Below are 13,893 nucleotides of genomic sequence, written 5' to 3'. Positions count from 1 at the left end.
TTATGAAATCTTGTGCTACTTGGATTTTTGCTTCAACATCAAGCTTGTTTCCTCCCCACTCACTACAAGATACAGCTTCATACTGACGTTCAAAGCGACGAAAATGTTCAAAAAAAAAATTGTCCCCATCGTCACTAAACACGTCAGTATTAGTGTTTCCATAAAACCATCGTAACTTGTATCAGTATTAGCATAAGTTTTGCGATGCAAATACCGACGCAAATTGTGACACTAATAGTGCACGTGCAGTAAATTTGCAACGCTAATAGCAATGGTTACAGAGAAAAAGAAAATTGTGGGGTAGGGTAGCAAGCTGCCCTACCAATATAGCACTATGTGTTGTATTTATATTCTATAAATGGATTACATGTTAAGTGTGCAATGATCGTCAAGATGAGCGCAAAATGTACTTGAACCCACAAGACTGATGTAGAGAATAAATACAAGATCGTTGATGAAAACTCATGGAATTATGGCAAGATATAAAGGATGATAATAACATAGTACATAAAAGATGCCTGCATAAATCTTAGGATAAAAAAGGAAGATGATGTGTGCTCCATGAATCCAAGCATGAGCTATAGATCCTCGCCATCCGAAAGCTCATCCCAATGTAAAGGAGCATTGAATGGAGTCTACAAAATGAACAACTACACATCAGTCCACCATCCATAATGCATTTTAATAAAAATAGTAACTAGGAAAAGAAAGATGAGTGACTTACTGAGCCACGGCATGCATACAGTTTATCAATCAATGCAGTGAGACCATGTCTCTCAGCATATCGAGTCTCGAGGCCATTGGGATCACGGTTTATAATGGAGTACTGCAAAGAAAACATAACACAACAGTTAGAAACATGATTGTTAGTACAATAGATATTGTAAATAAAAAAGTGAGAAGAACAAAAGAAAAACTTACAAAGTCCTCCAGATAAGTCCTATGGCCGCCACTCCCAAGATGATGGACCACCCCTGCCTCCAATCGTGCCCTCACTGCCTTCCGCTCTGTTGTCGCCAACGTCTTAGAGAATCTATAGCCTCCTCCTTGAGTCTCCGCCAGTCATCTGCGTCTAGCCACTTGGGCTTTGAGGCACCACTCTTGAGTGCCTTGCGTGCATCCGATTGTCTATGTGACATGTACGCACGCATGCACTCCATCATCCAGCCTGTGGAAAACCTCTCTGCCTCGGTGGGTACAGGAAACTCCTCATGCAAGGATGCTACTATGTAGTCCTTGCTCCCCTCGGGTATGTTCTTACAATAGTCTAAGACGTTGTGCCAAAAAACTTGTTGGCGTAACTCTATCATATGAGACATCCTCCTCCTCCCCTCATCATTCATGATCATGGCTCCTGTCCTATCATCTACAAGGTATCCATACCCCTCTAGGGTATGTCTAAGGTGTGTCCTCTTCCACCTACGACTGTGCTCTTGGGTATAACCAAGAGAGCCTTGTACATCTGGTGTACCCACGGGGGTAGTATCTCTCAGGGTAGCATTCATAGGGTGCCACCTCGCTCATCCCTCGACTCATCCTACTCTCCAAATATCGTCAAAGGTCACTTGCATAGACAGAAAGTGATGTTAGCATAATCAATATAAAGATTCAAGCAATGCATGGTAATATAACTCTGAAAAAAAAGATGTTACTTAAAATTCATATTCTAGAGTACCCTTAAAAGAAATTCATCAACGATTTGAGTAGGTGGATGCTACAAGTATGACATAGCCTATGGTCCTATGTCAATCTTCTAACATAACTCCACATACATTGGAAGATCTACAGACAGGTCACCACAAAATGATGAGTCCACCTCGTTCTCAAATAATTATTGGCCTCCTCTCTTTCCGTCATCATTACTCGATTCTGCCTCCTCTACACGCTCCAAGCCATCTTCGACCTCCACTCCTTGCAATATCGACCCCTCCATCTACATATTCTCCTCATCTACGCTAGGAATATTGCTTTCATAATACAATCTCTCACTCTAGGGAGCTGAAGGCACAACATACCACCATCGAGATTGTCGAGGGTTTGGATAGAAAATTACCTGTTCAAAATCACATATAAGAGAGATTCAACATTTGTGACATATTTGTGTGGTGGAATTTTTATAAAAAAAAGTTCATGCACCTATTCACAATGGACCGACAAGACAAACATGTTGTGTAGATCTGTCCATCTTTTCTCGGAATCTATTTCGAGAAATCCAGATAGATATCGTTGAACAGTTGCACTGGCTCCTTCCAATAGCACTTTGAACCACTACACATCGAATATGATCATGGAGAAGCTACGGTAATCCATTGAGATAACATTTTGCAAGTTTCCAAAATACTCCATCTCATCTATAATGGTGTTTGGATCCGTGGCTCACCATTGGCTCTCTTGCTCTAACTTTGCCATGACACCACAATCCGTTGTGGAGCGCATTTTGTTGATGCGCTCAACGTGAAAATGTCGCCCACACAACCATGCCACACTGTATTTTTTGTATTGCATATTGAAACGGTTATATTAGTTGTCACATATAAAATCTAGATATGACAGCTTATAAAACATGTGGTCACCTTTGGATTACATCCCCTCGAGAATTCCCACTCCTCAATAGAGACCTCCATCCCTTCGCGAGAGACTGCGATCAAAGCTCTATGTAACCATCGCATAGACATAAACCATGGCATCTCCGCCATGCCCTCAAGATATCAAATCAGTTGATGGCACTTATTGTGTCAAAATTTCGATTGCTCGTACCTAGCAAGCTACGTCTCCATGGATGCATGGTGCAATATACAAAAATGATTCACTTTCTCCTCCATTGCAGCATCCATCCTTTTTTCTACCCCATTTCCAACCATCACATCTCCAATCAGTCTATCATCGTCCTTCAACGACCATAGCATATTGTTGTCTGAATCCACCATTGGTAACCACTATGAAATATGCACTAACACCTATGACACCAGCCAACCTTTAGCCATGCTACCTTCTGGTGAGCTCATTGTCGTACAAAGTCTTTCAGGGTTTTCATGAAGTGCTCCAAGAAGAACATCCATTGCATATAGATAGGTTCCGCAATCTCCACTTCATCTACAAGATGCACTAGGAGGTGGTTTTGTATCGTAAGCATGCTGATGGGCAGGTACTTCTCAAAGAAACAGACCATCTCCACTACTCCCCGACTTGTGGATTCAATAGAGGATGTCTTGATCTCCTTCTGTGAGATCCATTGCACTAAATTTGACAACCTCTAAATCGCCCCGCATATTTCTGGAGTGAGGCATCCTCCTGCAATTGCAATTGGTAGTACAAACTACCACAAATGAATAAGCATTAGGAACACCAACTAGACTCCAAATAGCAAAAAACGCAAGCCACTCACAATCGAGGCAAGTACAAACCTGACATATCTTATATTAGGAAAAAAAATGAACTCACAAATGGGCCTTTTAGTCCCCCCCTCTCTCCTCCTTAAAACAAGGAAAAGAGGAGGGAAGAATAGTAAAATAATAATCTTCTCTCTCCACTTTTGCAATCTTGTTTTTCCTTTTTTATATTATCTACAAATATATAATCAAATTCCTTCTCTCTCCTCATTCAAGAAGTCTTTTTCAACCAAATTTTATATTAAAAAAGGAGTTAGTTACGGGAGTGTGATGCTTTGTTTTCAATGCAAAATGATTAGTAGATACGAGGTAATTGATTTTTTAATTGAGAACAAGTAAAATGAAATTTTGAAAGTTCTTTTTAAGATATTTTGGGGACTTTTTATATTCTAGCTTTTGGTCAAAATACAAACCAATTGGTCAAATTTCGTGTTTTTTGGAAATATTTTTGGAGGTAAAATAGAAATGTCTAAAATGCGAAAAGTCTTGGACATCCCTATCCTCTAAGCTATTTTCCCCCATATCTATACTCTCTCATGGCTCTATTGTGACATCTTCTCTGTGTTTATGCAACCTTCATTTAACAAAGTGAATTACTTACACCCTCCTTTCCCTTGGCACCTTTGTGTGCCTCTCTACGGATTTCCACTCTACCTCCTGTGACAACCAAGTAGGCTCCCTGTTTCTATTAATAGTAAAATTAATATAGGAAAGAAGGAGCTGCATATTGAGGTAGAGATTGGATACACCCCATTATTCAAAAGAACCCATCATACCAGTGTCAACCCTCAAGTTTTGCAGAGTTATAGGTAAATGGGATTGAAACATGTGGACTTGTGGGTTGATGGGAGAATCTACCCATTTGATTTCTTAAACAATAGACCTCCAACTTTCTCAAGAATCACAAATTTATTGAAGTATGTGTGTGAGGGTGAAAATGGGTTGCTCGGTTACACTAGGTAGCTCAATGATCAGGAGTTCAAAGTATTTACAACTTGACAAGAAACCATAAAAAATTGTCATGATGTGAGTGCTGCACATCAACTTCATATACAATAGCTCATAGGACAAGTGATACAACTAAATATCACTATAATTCAATAAAACAATCAAATTATTTCAATGCAGGACACTATCCATGACATTGGTATCTCATATGAGGAGCCAAAGGCACAATTGGATAACCTGAGAAAGATCAACAACAAGCTAATACAAGAGTGCAAATGAAAAAAGAAGTCAATCAATGAGTTAATTGTGAACAACAACTAGTGAAAGCGATGTATCAAAGCATGTAAGGTTGCTCAGAATGAGAACCTAGGCAAGGGTGAGGTTGGATCATGTATTAGTAGATTGCTGAAGGCAAGTACATTGGAAAACGCTTTGAGCAATCCTAAGTTTAAGGCTGGAAAGGAAAATATAATTGAATGCACATTAAAAGATGTGCCAAATGAGTTCTCAGATATGGATGCACAATCCATTTGTGATAGGCCCGGTATTAGCACAATGACTTACTCAAAGATATTCAAAGGTGTGAAGACTGGGTTTGGTCATGTGCTGAAGAGAAATAGAATCATGCCTCTTCCTCAACCTTCAAAGTTAATAGAGGCCCGACGGCAACTTAATACAAAGATTTTGGAGTTAATAGGAGATCCCATGCATGTTCAATGTATAGAAACACCAAAGGTTGGGACAAAAAATGCATATGAGGTGAAGTTCACCGAACTCAATAATTACTATTTAGATTTGTACAAGGTGCAATCAGCAATGGTAATGTACTATAATGTGTCTATTGAGGAATCTAATGGTAAATTGCAATTTGTTATAAAATTAGATGAAAGTGAGATTGTCAAAGGAGTAAAGCTTGAAAGAGTTGGTGTAACTCTGATGAATAGAGCTTTACAATTCGACAAGAACAAACCATGGAACTTTATTATTCAATCTGAGCACCATGTGTGGTGGCTCGCTACATTTGAAGTTCCTAAGGAAACATTTGAGGTGCTGTAGATGTTCTTTATGCACACAAGCATTCCAAACATCATTGATCGTCAGGAACATGGTGAGATGCTCTCGGTTGAAGGGTATGGTCAATACTTGGTTGAATGGCATCTTGTAGGAGACTTGAAAACTTTAAAATGCATGTGTGGAATCTCCAATGCAAATACAAAGAATCCATGCTTATATTGCTTGATAGAGAGGGTGGAAAGAAAGGACGGAAAGAATAATTGGCAAAGGGTGACAAGTGTTGCACTGACGTGCAGTAGAGAAGATTGCACTTGGAAGCCCATCTTCAACATTCCATTGGATCGTATTCACATTGTTCATTGCATGCTTTTGTCAGAATCATGGAGAAACTTGTACATGAATACATTTGCTTTGCTTATAGGATGCAACCAGAAAAAGAAGCCATTGCAATATGTAGGAATGTGGAGCGAGTGCTATCAGAAATTGGGCTACACAAGCATCAAGTGACGATTGGAAAATATGAGAAGAGATCAAGAAAATCTAGTAACTTGCTAAAAAAGCCTTGCTTTTGAGAAGCAAAGACTAGGAAGTTTCTCTCAGTACCCATCAATGAGGAAGGGAATGTCATGGTTCGCAGGCCACATGACTACGATGAGTGGAAAAAGTTACATTTTGCAGTTCCTGATCGAAGTAATGGAGGAAAAACAAGGTTGGCCAAAGCTAAGGTTTAGATAAGTCTTAACAAATTGGCTCCCTTACTTTGCAAGATGGTGTTTAACAATGAAGATAAGCAAGAAATTATCGATGTTGTGCATAGCTTCTATGAAAACATGGTGGAAGCATCGAGCAAAATCTCTATCACACATTACATGGTGTGTACTAAGTTAATATTTTAAAATTTTATGACTTGTATAAACTATTGAGCATAGTTTTACTCATGTGATATGTGTCTTTGTAGCATATCCTTGAGGCACATGGGCCATACTTTGCAGAAAAGGGAAGTAAGGAAATTTGGTCCACACAAAGGGATGGAAAATTCACATTGGATAGCACATGGTCCATACCAAAGAAAAACCGATCATGGTGGAGGGGTGAATGGTAGCAATCCAATGATCCAATTGCTATCTTGGTGGTATAGGATTATAATAGCGTATAAAGCTAAACTCTCACAAAAGAGAGCAAATGAAAGTGCTAATGAATTGGCTCTAGACATAATGGAATCACGTTGTGTCACTAAAAGAGTATGTTATGAAGCCTCAAGTGCCAAAGAAAACCATGCTAAGTGGCTAGAAACAAGGCTTCAACAAGGCAGAAAATGGGTTCGAAGAGAGCTAAGATAATAAGATGAACAATGTGTTCGGTGTGAATCCAATTCATAATTTAATAGAGAAAGAGAGAGTGTGCATCTATGTGAATGAGTCTTGTAGTTTAGGGTTATATAAAAGAGGGTTTCACTTTCTATCTTATTCATTGAGTTCTCACATCTCTTGTGTAGAAAAGATGGCTAGGTCTAAGTTAGTTGCAAATAAGCTTCCGCTCAGAGCCCCATATCATGTTCAGTCCATTGGAGCATCTACTAGCTCAAATGCACCCCCTTCTCAACCTAACCCAGCTTCCTCAAGCCGCCCTCACAAGGGTCCTCCTCAACATCCCCACAAGAAACACAAGTGGAAGAGAGGTACAGTGGCCCTAAGAGAAATTAGGAGGTATCAACACTCTTTTGATCTCATCATTCCGATTCTCGAGACTTGTTCGTGAGATTGTGCAAGACCTCTATCGCATGGTAAGCAAGAAGTGGTTTTTGGCACAAGATTGGGATAGACCTAATCACTTCACAAAAGAATGTCTTCATGCTCTACAGTGTGTTACAGAGGCCTTTTTAGTTGACTTGATGACTGATGCTTAGCGTTGTGCAATACATGCAAAGTGCATCACTGAACTCCCAAGGACTTCTAACTTGTAAGAAATCTTCAAGCAATGAAGGATGCATTTGTTCCAATGGAATGAACATAGTTTGTAATGTTATCTTTTTTGCCATAGTGTTCTTCTCGTGCATTGGCCATATGGCTATGTCCTAGTGCAAAACTATTGTACGCGTAAATTTTTTTCTCTTGTCCTTCTCTCTCAACTTTGATTGTGCATCTTTGCTGTATTTTCAATTCTTACTTATTGCTAGCACTGTCAATTTCAATAGGAAAAACATGAAAATTTTTGCCATTTTTTATTACAAACTTTACTCTTGATGCCTTTGTATAGTTTATGTGGTGCGAAGTTTCTAAGGGCCAATAGTCGGGATATTGATTTCTCAAATATCAATCCATCTATAATTTTAGTGTGCGATAATTTTTAAAATACTAAACTGTATCGAAATGCAAGGAAACTTCACACACACACTCGTTAGGTGGCCAAGAACCCTTTTTTTTGAAAAAAAACCCTACAGACCCCTGATCCGAAGTTTCGTGCGTCTGGAGCCACTTTTCTTTTTTTTTTGGAAAAAAAAATCTGCAGACCCCTGATCCGAAGTCTGGTGTGTTTGGAGCCACTTTCTTGGGAGGAAGTAGCTCTAGACGCGCCTAGGGGTCTGCAGTGCCAAGAAAGCGGCTCTAGATGCACCAGACTTCGAACCAAGGGTCTACATGCATTTTCTTTTCCAAAAAAAAAGGGTTCTTCGTCACCTAACAAGTGCGCGTGTGAATTTTTGTTACATTCTGATAAAAGATTATGGATTTACAATCACACGATAGATAGTGCGTATAAAGCTGCATTTTCATTTTCACATCTTGCTTTATTTTCTTTCTTCATTCTGACACCCCTAACCTCTGTCTCTTCTCCATCTTGCCCTCCTTGAGCTTGCATGGCACACACCAAGCAAGCATATCACGGTTTCGGCTTGGGGAAGATCTCATGCCAAGGCCTGCCACCTAGAGCACAAGATGGAGCCTCCTCGAGTGCAGCAAGAGGTGCTTCCCATAGAGCACAATGACCACCATAGAAGAAGAGGAGATGGAGACCAGCGCACTGTTGCCCTTCGGGGGTAAGGAGAATCCAACATGGATACGAGCTTCTCATCTCGAAAAGATCTTTTTATAAGGTTGTTCGGGAAGTCATGCAAGACTTGGAGCTGAAAGGAATGGGAAGATTTTGGTCGCGAGTGTGGGATGGCCTACTAGTAGGAAGGTGGACTATTGCAGCTATGGAGGCCCTACAAATAGTTGTAGAGGGGTTTCTCATCTACTTGTTCGATGATACACAACTAGCAGCCATCCATGCAAAGCATGTCACAATCACAGATAAAGACATGAACCTTATCATTCGACTTCAACACAGCAAGAGGACTCCTCCGTAGGTCATGAGATTAATGATGCAAGGTTTGTAATGAGTGTTACAACACCATAGCATCTTGGAAGGCCAAAAATTTTGTATACTCTATCACATTGGAATACACACACACACACACACACACACACACACATGTATACACACACACACACACACACACACACATATAAAATATCTCGTGTGATGTGTACTGAATTCAAATAATTGAGTAAAGTTGTTTTGTTTTGTTTCTTGAAACGCATGACTCTTAATTTTTGTTTCATGTACAAACACATCGAAAGTAGTAATACGTACGGATACGAGTTACATTATTGCTTATGCATAATTGCACGTATAGTACTGTGCATTAACATAATTAAATTGGATTATGTTAACGTATGCGAATGCGTCATTCACGTACGATGCATTATTATCACACTTACATGAACCACACCTTTATTCAATAAATATTTATTTATAGGGACAAAGTAAAATATCTTATATTCATCAAAAAATATGCATGCGATGGCTGATAGTGATGGCAGATACAAAAGGCCGATAGGCAACAAGAACTCTCAATTGTTCATTGTCTTTTTCATCGGTGGAGAAGAGAGGGTAGCTTCTAATAAAAATATAAGTTCCTTCTTTGCTTCAAAAATGATACGCTCCCCCTTCAACTCTTTCTCTAGGAGAAGTGGATCTAACACTTTAGCAAGTCACCTAATGTAGCAAGCACACATATTGCTCCACCATGCGTTGTCGTGCCGCTACGCGCACACTGTGTAAAAAAATCTAGAATGTGGCTTCCTTTTAGATTTAGAGAGCCAATGCCACTTTAGGTATTAGTATTAGTATTCATGGTTCAAAATATTAGATTTTTTTGGACTAGTTTTTAGTCAATTTTTGATATTCTAGATATTATCTCTTGTAAAAATCCATACAACTATAGATAACTTCTAGATTAGGAGGACATTTAAAAGAAAGCATGTAGCTTTCAGCCAATTTGAGAGAATTTTATGTAAAAAAAGAGATTAGAGAAATCACGGAACGTGTGATTGTTGTTTTTAGGCAATGAACAGCACTCCAAATGTGGGAGATGAAGAAGGAGCGATCTGGCAGGATTCTGGTCATGCATCATGGTATTTAACCCCCCTTTCGCAGCCATTGGAAGCATCAGATTTGCGATCTGAGTAGCATAGAGGAAGATATTATTTTGTACACGTTTTTATCTATTAGAATTATATTTTCTCATAATGCTGAAAGAAACTGATAGGCTTCATCTCTGTTAGTATTCTTCTATATTTTCTAATTCTTTTTGGGAGTATTCTTCTATATCTTCAATCTCTTCGAACCCCTTCTCTTCCGTCTACTCCTCTCCTTGAATCTATCTACACCCTGCTGTCTCTTATATTCAAGAACTTAGGTTGAAACCTTCAACCCTTCTCTTATCTCTACCATCTTCGAAGTCTAAGCTCTTGAACCCCCATACATTCTTCTCTTGCCAAACCCCTGTGGTGACCTTCAACCCTATGCGCTATGACAGTGTTTGGTCAAACAAGTAAAGAAGCTTTGACTGCTTGATTAGCACCACCTTCTCCAAGATAGATGTCACATGTATCACTCGAAAAGGTCAAGCTTGAATTTTCATGATTATTTCTTGCCCTCATGGTGAGCACTTCTTATGGAAGTCCACCAAGTCTGCAACAAGGTTGCCAATGTACTCCTTCAGAGCTGAATCCTTTCGTCGATCCGCATGCCGAGCTCTTCCTTGCCTCAATGCAAACCCATCTATATACAATATGTCCTGAATGACAAAGTCAAACCAAACAATATATTTAGCAACTAACCTGGAGTTATTAGAAAGTGACGAAACTTGACGGTAGGGTGCATTGGGTCCCCCAAAGTCCACAAATCTTGGCAAAAAATAATGCATGTAGTTTCCTTCTTCAAAGTCAAGTGTCTAAGGCCACTCTCTGGGGCTAGAGAGTGGCCCTAGATGCCAGATTTTGGACAGGCAGCTCGAGGCATCATTTTTTGCCAAGATTTCACCGGTGGGGGACCCAGAGAGTGGCCCTAGATGCCAGACTTTGGATAGGGTAGACACAAGCATCATTTTTTTCCAAGATTTCAGTGGTGGACTCTAGGGGACTGGACACACTCTACCATCAAGTTTCGTCACATAAAAATATATGGTAGTTAGAAATCTCACTTTCTCTAGATCATTTTGTATCTTCATTTCCTCATGTGTCAGTGAGGCACCTCTTTAGACAGACGGATCTACAAACTCCTTGGTAGGAAGTTGGGGCCTTGGTCTGAACAAATCATGATGTAGCGCTTCTCAAACTCAGCATCCGACACAAGGAAATATTCTTCAACCGAGGTAATATGCTATTTGTGCTGCTATGATGTCACTCACTATATCTAAGCTTGTGCCATCATATCTTCCAATCCCTGGCATCGTCAGATGCGCATCCATGTAATCATAGTCAATCAGGTCTTCCATCGAATCCCTAACTAGGATGGAAAACAACTCTTATTCCTTCATTTCCAAGTATTGCAACACATCTGATAGAAGCAAGTATTGTATACCATCTACTTCAATGGGCATCCAGGAGGCAAGGTTGGGTTTGTCGACTTGTGGCTATTCTGAAGAAGATAGCACTATGAGAGCCAACCCTTGCTCTACCACCACCGGATGTTCCTCTTTAACATTTATGAGCTCTTCAATCGATTCTTCTTCCGTGTATGTGATAGCAACAACCTATGGAGTTGTATCTTCATCGCTCTTCTCCTCTAGGGGTGTATCCAATGCAAGGAGGTAAATTGCCAATGCACAATCACACTCCATGAGATCCAAAGGTGTTGTATGTAGTGCACTGTCCATGGAAACAGTGCATACTCTATGTGAAGGATCCATGTGGGCCAAACACCTATTTATCACTTTTTGGTGATTCTTCCCTGCATGAAATACCATGAGTTGTTCCAGAGGCACCCAAGTCATGTCGGATCCCTTGATGGAGTATGTGCAGGTAGTAATGGTGCTCACAATGTCTTCCAAATCCTGAAGGAGGGGATCCAGTAGTGAGACATGCTTTCAAGGTTGAAGTTCTTAGAGAAAACCTGAAATATCTTATCACCCTAGCTAGCAAAGATAATCTCATGGATCCACTCATTAAAGTGTGCGTGAGTATCCTTCATAGCAGGTAGGAGGGATGTGGTGGATATAAAGAGATGAAGAGAGAAAGTGCGAGATGAAACAATGAAACAAGAACTAAACTAGTTCTAATTTAAAAACCTTAAGTTTTAAACCATTAAGAACTGTTCATATACGATATTTAGTTATGGCTTTACTTAGTCTTTGTAAAGTTTACATGCGTATGTAAATGTGTTGATGTAAAAAGTGTATAACAAGTATATGATTTTGCATAAATACCATAGTTTTTAAATATTGCAAGTTTGCAAGTGACAATATTCTATTGGCAAAAAAATCCAAAAATTTATAGGTATTCGATATTACAACTTGTGGTGTTGGGATTTTTAGGGAGACTCTATAATTTCTAAAATATGTGGAGCCACACACTTTCCATTGGTAATAGTATCCTCAGCTCATCTTTGAATTTTCCTACCATCTAGTTTAAAATAGAAGCTAACAAGTGGATTCTGCATTAACATTGTAATTTCTTGGCACATTATACTCAAGGGCCAATCATCCTCCATTTGCAACACTTAGGGCTCACGGCCCTCACAAATGACAATAGCATCCACAGCTGCACTTTCACGCATGTCTTGATCAAGGCATAACCATTTATCCTTGAGCATCCTCCATCTACGATACTTGAACAATAGGCATAAAGTCTGTCGTGTGACAAAATACCTGTAATTGGAAAGGAAAGTTAGTCGATTCATCCCAAAGTAAGATAATAGTCAACTAAGAGAGAATTTTTTTACCTAAAAGCCATGTCCCTTTTTGTGACTCGACACTCCACTCTGTCAGGATTGTGAGTCATTTTTTATGCCCAAGTTTTGCATAGAGTCCTTGTTACATAATCCTCTGATGCACTTTTTTATGTCATACGTGCTTTTGGTACGTCTCAAACCCTTACATTCCTTGAACATATGTTCAAAAATTGCAATCGGTATGAACCAACTTAGATGCATATGTATATTTATAGTCTTGATAGTTTTAGATGGACAAAGGCAGCTCTCAATTGCATTCAAGAGGCTACATAATATTCTTTTATTGAGTTTTTCTAAGATTCTTATATATGTGCTGCTCATGCACATAGGCTTACACTTATGGAAAAAGACATGATAATTCTTAGGAGGTTAAGATACATGTTTTCAAAGGTTCTTGAGCCAGTTCCTCTTTCTGATGTGAAGGCTTTTAATAGTTTAAATGTGCCTCCATATAGGAAAAAGAAAGGTGATCCAGGTCCTAAGGTTGAAGATGTCACCCATGAAAAAGACACAATACTACATGAGAAAGAGGAAAAGGCCATAGAAGAGCATGCAAATAAATGGAGGGAGTATAAAAGAAAGAAGGAAGAAGAAAAGGAAGCAGAGAAGCTTCTATCTTTTGAAGAAGAGCTATCCACCCTTCTTCAAAGGGCTGACCCTAAGGGCTTCAATGTATATTGCTTTTTACTTGGTGATATTAATAAAAGATATGATATGATATTTTTTTACTCTGACTATATTCAAATCCTCAAGAATAAAATGAGAGAAGTAAATGACTCTATTCTTCTTACTGGGATGAGGTATAATATATCAAAATTTATCTTTAATCACTATATTTTTCTAGCGATAGGATTTCATGTTGATGCTCACTATGATATCCATTCCTTTGCTAGGTGTATAATGCATGAGCTCCCCTTTGATATACAACAAAAAATTGAGGTTCTTGATCCATGTGTCTCAACTATATGAGGAGTGAGCTTGATGCAAGTGCATTTGATCATTGGTTCAATCCAATTGACTTTAAAAATTTAGAGGTTCTTCTAATTCCATACAATGAAACGTAAGTAATTTGATATTTTGTTAGATTTTATGAGATTTTGTTTTGCTAAATTATTGAAATATGATTGTTTTAAGTTCTCATTGGAGCCTAATTGGAATAGACTATGTGGAGAGGCAATGTTTCCTCATCAATTATATGAAAGGAAGCCATGGAAATACCAAGTTGTAAGTTATATAATCCAGGGTATCATTGATATTTTGATATTTC

Source organism: Lygodium microphyllum, chromosome 10 (assembly GCF_053477565.2).
Source record: "Lygodium microphyllum isolate KBCC chromosome 10, Lygodium_microphyllum_v1.1.10, whole genome shotgun sequence".
NCBI classification, from domain to species: domain Eukaryota; kingdom Viridiplantae; phylum Streptophyta; class Polypodiopsida; order Schizaeales; family Lygodiaceae; genus Lygodium; species Lygodium microphyllum.
Note: the sequence above shows the minus strand (reverse complement) of the source record.